Here is an 11,034-nt window from a genome sequence, read left to right on the forward strand (position 1 = left end):
GTGTCCCGGAGGTTGAACCTTACGAGGGAAGAAGTGTGATGGTCTGGGGCGGCATTTGCGGGGACGAGAAGACGGAACTTTTCATCATCGAAGGCAATCTGACAGCAGAACGCTACATGGACAATATCTTACGGCCAGTGGTTCTTCCTTTCATCCAGCGTCAACAACGGACGGTGTTCCAACAAGATAACGCCACACCCCATAAAGCCCGTATTACTAGAGACTTCCTGAACGCCAACAACGTGACTGTCCTGCCGTGGCCAGCTCGATCACCAGATCTGTCACCCATAGAACATCTCTGGGATCAGCTGGGGCGTCGTCTTCGGAAACGTCAACATCCTCCCTTCACTAGACAAGCGATTATCGTTGCCCTCCGTGGGGAATGGAGTCGAATACCTGCAGATACCTGTGAGGACGCTTGTCTACTCAGTTCGACGCCGCATTCGAAGATGCAAGGCCGCTCATGGAGATCATATCCCGTATTGAACGGTCTGGGCCGTCGTCACCTTAAAGTTGTAACCAATGTTGTTGATCGAATACTGGACGAATGACCCCTTGTCAAGAAATGTCCCTGTTGGAGGTCAAGGACTTTGTTGTTGAATTAGTAATTTCGCATTTTACTGTTCGGAATGATCAATTTCCACAATACAATTGTTATTGCTGCTTCAAATTGTGTTGGTCATATTTTATCCTAGACATATCGTTTGTAACGTTTCTTTTGGCCGTCAGTTTAGCTGGAATATTGCAATAAACAAGTAAAATCTGTTGTGTACCTGAAGACTGACAATTACCCACGGGCAGTGGCACAAGGGAAATGGATATCAGGACAGCAGTTGTGCGTGAGACATCGAAATACATGTGATCGTTGTATTTCAGTTGACCATGGCAACACATGTTGTAGACAAACCAAACCAAACGATGTACATGTTGAAATCGGAACAGAGCTCTACTGGTGTATATGTGCACCAGCTGACGTTTGACGTGAGTAACTACACATTGTTACTTCTAAATTTCAATCGACATTAACAGTTTATATAAAAAATGGTTGACGACTGAGTGCATGTACGACATAATGTTAATTTGTATGCACATTTGTTCACCTTCATAAGTGGTGTGATCACCAGACACTAATGTATGCTGACTTTATTGATTGTTTGTATTGTGCATGTTCCATGTAATTTGTCATTTGTTCCAGCCCTTTGATGCGGCACCAAAGCATCGTTGTGACGTAACGGTTACAACGCAAACAGTAAGTTTGTAATCCGAAATTTCGCTAGCTAAGACGTGCATCTCAAGCACTGAACAAGATTTATGTATTTCACGAAAAGGGGGAAATTCAGAATAAAACTGACTGAATTTATTAAACAAATTCCAGGTGTCTAATTTATCATTCATTCAAGTAATGCTTTGTTCAGTACCCTTTTGTTTCACATATTACGCCACATTTGTACGGATATTAAACTCGTTCCCAAACAATTAGTTGCTTGTCCTCAGAGGCGACATTGCTTATCATGGTACCCCACTCGCCCGTCACAAACACATCCAAAGGCATGTAAACTGTCAATTTGAAAATACATTGGAATCTATAGTACATATCAAAATAGGCAACACAACGAACCAGCCGTTACATAATCCAGCTCAAACTTCCAACCTTTCAAACAGGCCGAGGAGTGGAAGACACAAGATCACGAAGCCACAGGAAGACCAGTATTTACGGGTGCTTCACATAATGTACATGCAGTCAGCAAAAGGACCCGTTGCTAGACGACCCCGTGCCTATCGATTTTTCAAGGGCATGACGTTAACGTTTCTACACCGACGTTACAGTGAGTGAGTTAAGATTTACCGTCATATCGGCAGTATTTCAGCCATATCGTGACTACAACAATTGAAACATACATACGAAATATATGTAACCTTTCTAAAATACCTGTAAAATAACTAGAGTATCACAGACATATTCAAAACTAGTATAGAACGATAAAACGATATGACGATACATGATAAAAACGAGCTAGAGATCGCCAGCATCCAAAGTTAGGCCACCAAACTAGGGACAGTGGATACTTACAATACTTCTGCTTCCTTCCCGGCTCTACCCGTGAGATCTGGGATAGAATAGGTCTTCAGCAACCCATGCTTGCCATAATAGGCGACTATGCCTGTCGTAAAAGGCGAGTAACGGGATCGGTTGGTCAGGCTCGTTGACTTGATTGATGCATGTCATCGATCCCAATTGCGTGGATCGATGCACATGTTGTCAATGACTGGATTGTCTGGTCCAGACTCAATTATTTTCAGACCGCCGTCACATAGCTGCAATACTGCTGAGTGCGGCGTTAAACAACAACCAACTAACCAACCAACCTTCACGGCTCCCCAGAAGGATTTACACCATGCCTTCAGCCGCTGGCGATTATAGTCAATTGTAGCTATCAATTAAACCTAACAAATATTCTACGATTAAAATGGGGTAGACCCAAATGTACTTTGAATGATGTGGAACTTACGTACTTTTTCAGGGGGACAATGATTTTTACAGTACTTCAACCCCCTTCAAGAATACAGCCAGTAACAATCCTACTTTGCAAATTTGATCTACCAACTATTTAAAAAGACAGAACATATTAAGAAAAAAATATCAAACAATTCAATTTCTTTTAAAAACCCAATAATTAAATGCGAACTTGTACCATTAAAAAGATCCTTGATAGTTGATGATTTGATGGCAAAATCAACACAGTCAGGCAGGACATGCTTGACCGTGATCCGACCTCACAAACTGAGATGGGCCAGGACTGTAGAGCAGTGGCAACAGGGAAATTGACGGCTGATCAGCAACGAGAATAGGTGCCAGCTCCTCAAGTCTGAAGGGCTGGTACGAATCTACCGACGACGTGGTGAACGGACGGCACGTTTTTGCGTCCAAGAAGTGAAGCCTAGGTGGTAGTTTCATGGTCTGGGGTGGCATCTTCGGGGACCAGAAGACAGATCTTGTCACCATCGACGGAAATCTCACTGTACATCGTTACATCGATGAGCCTATGGTACTGCCTTTTAGCAGGACAACGCAACCCCTCACACAGCTCGAGTCATTAGCGACTTTCTGAACGCCAACAACGTGGCCTTATAACAGTAGCCAGCCAGATAGAGCACCTCTGGGACCAACTTGGACACAGGATTCGGAAACGTAAACAGCTGCCATTGACGAGGGGTGACTTGGCAATTGCCCTCCAGGAAGAATGGTGTAGGATCCCTAATCAGGATGTCAGGAGACTCATGTACTCAGTTCTACGTCGTGTTAGGGCCTGCATCGTTGCTGGAAGGGGTCACACCCGATAGAGTACCATGTGTGTAGCATGGGACTTTAAAAGAGGTCGACGTCGATTCTGCGGGTGTGATTGAATACTGGACAGTGCAGCAAGCATGATAAACATGTCTGCAGAACTTTTAGTACATGGTTTTTTATCTTGTCATTTTCAAATTCCGTTTTGAATAATTTTGTTGTTTGTAATACAATCTTTACAACTTCCAGTTATTTGTAAACATTTTCTGACTGCTACACATGATGAAACACGCCACATCCTGCGTGCAAATCAATGACTTAATTGTTGCTTAATTTAACAAAAGACTGAACTTGGAATAATATTCATTGTATAAAAGACATTTGATGAATTATCACTGCTAATATATTGTTAATTCAAAACCATTTCCTTCGATATGGTACACACTACAGACGGAAATGGACAGTGAATTTGACGAAAGCATGTGTTTCATAATATATCGTCAAACTTTTACATCATTTTCCAGGATAAGCCCTTGTTACCTATACTTCAACTACACACACATATTCCTTTGTGCATTGATCGCAAAATATTCAGTGCTGTCAGGGTTTCGATGACAATGTCGATCATTTCACACTGTGTGACCACACTAATTGATTAGTGCAACACACTTTTGAGCCGATTATTATCTGTAAAAATTCAACATGGATATGAATATATACATATCAGGTTAGTTGTAGTTGCACTGCTGTGACTTTACCTCGTGACTGACGAAGTACACATGCAAGTAGTACCCAGGTTCAGTGAGAACAACATATACAAGTATATACGGCAATAAAATCATCAGGGACATGTGTTAATCAGTGATCTACTGCCTCCAGTTTCTCATGGGAAGTTAAAAAGCAACAGTTCGGTAGCTATTATCAATAGTGTCCATTCCACTTACACATGTTGAATCCACTCGTGAAGATCCGGGCTGGAATAGGTCTTCATTAACCCATGCTTGCCATTAAAGTTAACTGGGCTTGTCGTAAGAGGCGACTAAGGGGACCGGGTGGTCAGGCTCGCTGACTTGGTTAATAGATGTCATCGTATCCCAATTGCGTGAATCGATGCACAATATGTCAATGACTAGATTGTCTGGTCCAGACTCCATTATTCACAGAACACCGTCATAGAGTTGGAATATTGGTGAATGCGTGCGGATTGAATCGTGCATGTGTGAATCGTATTTCAGTTGACCATAGCATTAAATCTTGTAGATAATCACAGCCAAAGGATGTACATGTTGAAATCAGTACTGAGCTCTACTTAGTGACTTTGTGTACCAGCTGACGTCTGACGTGAGTATGTACACTGAGTCACCTCTAAATTTTATCGTCAGTATCGATTAGTTTTTTGTTATCGTTATTATAAAAGCGATGGCTGCTGATTGCTGGCGGTAGCAAGTACGACATAAGGTCAATTTGAAACTACAGTTTTATTTTACCTTCATAGATCATGTTGGTTTGGTTTGTTTGTTTGTTGTTTTACGCCGCACTCAGCAATATTCCAGTTATATGACGGCGGTCTGTAGATAATCAAGTATGGACCAGATCTAGGCAATTGGGATGAGATGACATGCATCAACCAAGTCAGCGAGCCTGACCAACCGATCCCGTCAGTCGGCAAGCATGGGTTGCTGAAGACCTATTCTACCCCGGATCTTCACGGGTAATGATCTCCATGTAATGATCTGGCACAAATATATTTAAAATTGAGGTATTTGTCTTTTGATAAGACTCTTCAAAACAAATCACGATATAAAGGTTAATACCAAGTATCAGAACAACCACGACAAACATCCCATGTCACAACCTTCATGTCTAAAAATAAAAGCAGAGACGAGTCAGACTATATCACAAGCATGTGTTTATGAATCACTATCAAATAGTGATGATACAAGGTGTTCGCAAAAAGGTATTTGTATCCTGCCCCACCTGTGGCACCCGTCCAAACACATGCTAAATCAAGCTAAAGGTTCACCTAAAAAATCTAAGAACATATGTTTCAAGTCAAAATGGGGAATTGTATCGGACATAATTATTGTAACTGACGCGTCTATTTTTTAAATGTCCCTAAAATGTATACCATACATTTTTTTAAAGCGTTTCTTGGTGTTGTAAACTAAAAAAATGTTTCAGCAAGAGTGGTATAACAGTCTTCCTAGAAAAAAACATGCTCGATTGTATGAATCACTATCAAATAGTGATGCTGCCAGGCGTTCTAAAAATGATGAGCGTATCCTGTCCCAGGCATCCGTCAAACGGCAAGACAATTGTTCACCTGAAAACACACAGAATCATATGGTACAAAATATAAGTCAAAATAGGGAACCGCATTGGACATCATTTTTGTCACTCAAATTTGACAATATCCTCCCCATGTCTACCTTAAAACGCTTTGAAAGAATTGCTGAGGCATGAATTTTATAACCTTGCATGTGATAAAACAGTTTCTGAGCATGAATCGTATCACGCTCTGTGAAATCTTGGTGGAAAGCGCATATTTGATTGAACCTACAAATTGTGGAATCTAAACAGAAATTGTTGGAACAGAAGTGAATGTTGACTATTACAAAGTTGAAGTCACCTCTCTTGTCATACAGTTTTGTTGAGAGTGTTTTGACACTCTGAATCTTCATGCATGACTCTAAATATGAACATATGGATCTAAACAGATGAGGCCGCTGGATTCCCCCAGGTGGGTAAATCAATGAATTTGATATCAGATCATCAATATACCTGAAGCTTAATTTACACTTTGGGCCAAGTTAACGTGTTTTGACTTTGCCAATCCGAGCAGAAATACAGATTTATATGCATAAAGAAACAGATCAGCAAGACGTGGAGCACAACTTGCGTAAATGTTTTTCTGCCAAAGTTTATTTAAATGTTATCAGTAAGGAATTCCAGCATTTCAAATAATGTTTTCTCAGTAAACTTCAGATTTAATTTGCTTTCATTTTTGACAAATTACCCGGAACCTCTCACGAGACCTGACTCAAAAATAATTCGAAAAATTTGCACTTGCCGAAGTGGCCAATACATTCCATTTTTCACAGTTTGTTGAGAGCAGACTATAGAACAGGTGCCAACAAATCCAAAATGTTGACGATGGACCCCGTTCAGGGCGTCCCAGGCCAACGATAAGAGATGTTTGATTGATCTGAATCAGGCTCTATGAAATCGACATCAAACTGCGAATCAAATTAATGAAAACTACTAGGGTACGAATTGTGGTTCAGACGATTATAGCCACGTGTTGTGCCACCTTACAAATCGTTATGTTGCCAACAGACGACAATTATGTACACAACGTGGAAACCGGGTTAGTCATCGCTGGTCGGTACCAGTCCCAAATGACTCCTTCATAGGTCTTGGTTGTGCCTGGCGATGTCGATATAAACGTTAACCTCAGAACTCATCACATATTTGGCGGTGGATCGGTTATGGTGTGGGGTGGCATCACTGTGACCGAACCATCTGCACAACTTCCATAGAATGCCATGGCGAACAATTAGCCCAGATATTTTCTCCATTGAACACGTCTGGGAAATGATAGGGAGACATGTGCATCAACGTCATGGGCTGCAGACCACGTTGGCCAGGTTCTGCAAGAGGAGTGAGACAGACCTCTTCAAATCGCCATCGGGAGACTCATACACAGAATGCCTCGTTGAGTGAATGGATGTTGTGGTGGTATCACGTACCGCTTCAATAAAAAAAAACCCGTCAAATTACCATCTTACCCCTATCGTCCTCCAAGACAGTTGGTCTTAAAAACATCCACTGTCATACTTCACTGCCGATTCCCAACTTCTTCTAATATATTTTTACTATTCTTAAAGAACTGTCGGAAATGGTAGAAAACTGCATTTCTGGGTTCATGTAAGAAATACGAGTTATAGTACTATAAAAAGAGCATATATCAAAATAACGCGAATTGACCTAACCCTAACTGTCCTAACTGACATTGTGATTACCCTTAAAATGTACTTTTACAGTTAAATCGATGGTAAAAATATCTGTGTGTTGTCATGCATGTATGAAATGGCCTATAACCTGAGGTAATTATTCACTTCTCTATATTGGTTCATATGTCAGTATTCCTGAGCAACCAGCGCTTTCAGTTGGTCTGTATAACGAACGAGAGTCGGTTTTTTTCTTAACAGCTAAATACATATTTGATGTGTGTAATAAATAATAAATACACTTCATATACAGAAAGCTACGTTTATATCGAAGTATTTGATGTAATGAGCTGTATTCTAGTACGGCCATTTGCTGTACATATGGTTATAACGAACTGCGGTTATAACGAACTAACATTAGTGGCCCCCATTGAGTTTGATATAACCGTAGTTTCCTGTAACCTGAAAAATATTACGAACGACAAACCAACTGCTGGTGATGAAGCCTGATAAGTTGTTTTGTACTTCGCAATGATTTCAATGACAGTAGTGAAATATAACAAATTCACAAATTCGTGACCTTTATTCAAACTGTACGAACATGTACAGAACCTGGAACATTAAATAAAATGAGTGAGTGAGTGAGTGAGTTAATATTTAACGTCACATCGGCAAATTTGACATAATATATTTAAACTGTATAAAATTCTGTTGGCGAAGGACAGTAAAACAACTAGATTATCACAGATATATGTTTAAAACTAGTACATAACCATAAAATATGACAATTCATAACATTACAATAGATAAAAATTGGGCTATATATCACCAACAACTAAAGTGAGGTCACCATACTGGGGACCATGGCGAATTACAGTACCTTTGCTACCTGCATGGATCTCAGCAGGATTTACACCATCACTGGCGACCATTGACAGGGTTTAGCCGGAGATTTAAAACAAACAAATATTCTGCGATTAAAACACTGGCAGATATAAAATGACTTTGATTTATGTGGGCTTACATATCCTCTCAGGGGGGGTACAATAATTTTACACTACTTCAACCTCCTTCGAGGATATAGCCGCTAACAATCTCAGTAAATAATCATATACTACCAATTTATGAAATATATATCTTTGTACATCAAAATTTATTAATTAGTTCTATTTCCTTTAAAAACACGGTGATTAAAGGAGCATTTATATGATTAAAAAGATCCGTTATTGATGACACTTTGAAATATTTATCCCTTGTGATGGAAAAATCACACAGTCAAGCAAGACATGCTTGACAGTGATTCTTTCATCACAAGGGATACAGAATGGAGGATCCTCACCTTTCAGTATAATTTCATGAGTATATCTTGAATGGCAAATACGACATCGTCTTAATACAACCTCTTCAAATCTGGACTGACAACCCAAGTAGGTATAACCGATATTTGGTTTTATTGCATGTATTATACCCCCTTGGGTGTCCCACTTCTTCTGCATTAGATCTTTGATGTAAGAACTGGTAACAGGTTTATGATCACTGTAGGGAAGAAGAAGTGGTGTCACAGATTTGTTGAGAGCTGCTTTTGCAGCAGCATCAGCCATTGTGTTACCAATGATACCAACATGACTGGGCAACCAGCAAAAGACGATGTCGTATTGGGCAGTGGCTAGAACATTATGCAATTCTAAAATGTCAAGTATTAAGGGATGATTTGAAGAACAATTGTGTATTGACTGAAGGCATGACAAGGAATCAGAAAAGATGATGAAAAGGTGAGATGATTGGTTTTGATTGTAGTCCAATGCTATAAGAATAGCATTGGCTTCAGCTGTAAAAATAGAACTATTAATTGGGATTCTCGAAGACACCATTTTAGATCCAGTGATAGTGGCACTTGAAACTTTGCCGCCATCTTTGGAACCATCGGTAAAAATAGGACGATGTGAATCATATGTGGACCTTAATTAGGCATATTCTTGTTGATATACCAATGGGTTTGTGTCAGATTTTCTTAGGGTAGTTAGCGTTAGGTCTACCTCTGGTTTAAGTAGTTGCCAGGGAGGTGTAGACAGTAACCGGTACGGTGAGAAGGTAGAGATTTCAATGTTAGCTTCAAGAATGTGTGGCTTAATTCTGAACCCTTGAGGTGGAACAAGTTTTGGTTTTGATTGAAATAATTTGGCATACATGGGATTAAACATACATTCATATCCTGGATTCGAAGGATTTGACTATAATTTAGTCACATATTGATTCGACGTTGTTTTAGAGATGGCTCATCAGCCTCTACATATAAGCTATCGAATGGGGATGTTCAAAAGGCTCCAAGACAAAGTCTCAGGCCTTGATGATGTACTGAATGTAATAATTTTAAGTTGCTTTTACAGGCCCCACCATAAATGATGGAGCCATAATCGAGTGTGGAACGGATGAGAGAACGATATAAATGAAGGAGAGTTGTCTGATCCCCTTCCCATTTTGAATGAGAAACGACTTTCAACAAGTCAATTGCCTTCAGACATTTTTAGTGTTCAGATATTTTATGTGTGGTAGAAATGTTAGATGATTATCAAATATAATACCCAAGAACTTGGCTTCCTTGACAACTTTTATAGGAAAACCAGCCAAAAATAGTTCAGGGTCCTCATGCGGTTTATATTGGCGGCAAAAATGGATACAGTTTGTTTTGACTTTAGAGAACTTAAACCCACTCTCTACAGACCATTTCTGTATTTTATTGAGGCATAATTGTAGCTGTCTCTCAATAGTGTGCATATGTTTACCACGACAAGATATGATAAAATCATCTACGAAAAGTGATCCATCCAATGCATTGCTTAAAACCTTTGAAAGACTATTGATTTAAATACTAAATAGAGTAACTGACAAAATACTTCCTTGTGGGACACCCTGCTCCTGATCATAATGGTCAGACAGGGCTAAACCTACTCGGACTTGAAACTGCCTGCCGGCTAAAAACTGATATAAAATGTGGTAAGCGACCTCTCAGACTAAACTCATGTAAATCTTTTGAAATGCCATGCTACCAGGTAGTGTTGTAAGCTTTCTCAAGATCGAAAAATATTGACACTGCATGTTGTTTGTTGACAATAGCATTTTTCACAAACGATTCCAATCGTACTAAATGATCAATAGTACTTCGATTTTTGCGGAAACCACATTGAATATTTGTTAGTAGGTTATTGGTTTCTAAGAACCAAACTAATCTATAATTTACCATTCGCTCCATGGTTTTACAGACACAACTGGTTAAAGATATAGGACGGTAACTTGATGGATCTGTATGATCCCGAGCAGGCTTTAGGATAGGGACTATAATAGCATTTTGCCAAGAAGGATGAAAATTCCCCGACGTCCATATTTGGTAAAATATATCTAAAAGTGTTTCGAGACATGATTTAGGCAAATGTTTCAGGAGCTGATAGTGAATATTATCAGCACCAGCCGCTGTATAAAGAGCTTGCCCTAGGGCTGTATGTAGCTCATGGAAGGAAAACATTCATTATAGTCTTCCCCGTTATCAGAGTTAAAATTAACATTTTTCTTTTCCTGTTGTTTCTGATATTTTATGAATTCAGGGACATAATTAGACGATGACGAATGTTTTGCCAATGTTTCACTAAGTTTATTGGCAATGTCTGATTTATCAGTTAATAACTGATCACCTTCCTTAAGATGGTGAACAGAAGACTTTGATCGTTTGCCTTTAATTTTTTGTATCATGTTCCATACCTTGGATATAGGAGTACGGGAATTTATTTTGGAGACATAGTTCCT

This window comes from Haliotis cracherodii, unplaced genomic scaffold, assembly GCF_022045235.1.
Source record: "Haliotis cracherodii isolate W230 unplaced genomic scaffold, xgHalCrac1.p SCAF_7, whole genome shotgun sequence".
Classification (NCBI taxonomy): Eukaryota; Metazoa; Mollusca; class Gastropoda; order Lepetellida; family Haliotidae; genus Haliotis; species Haliotis cracherodii.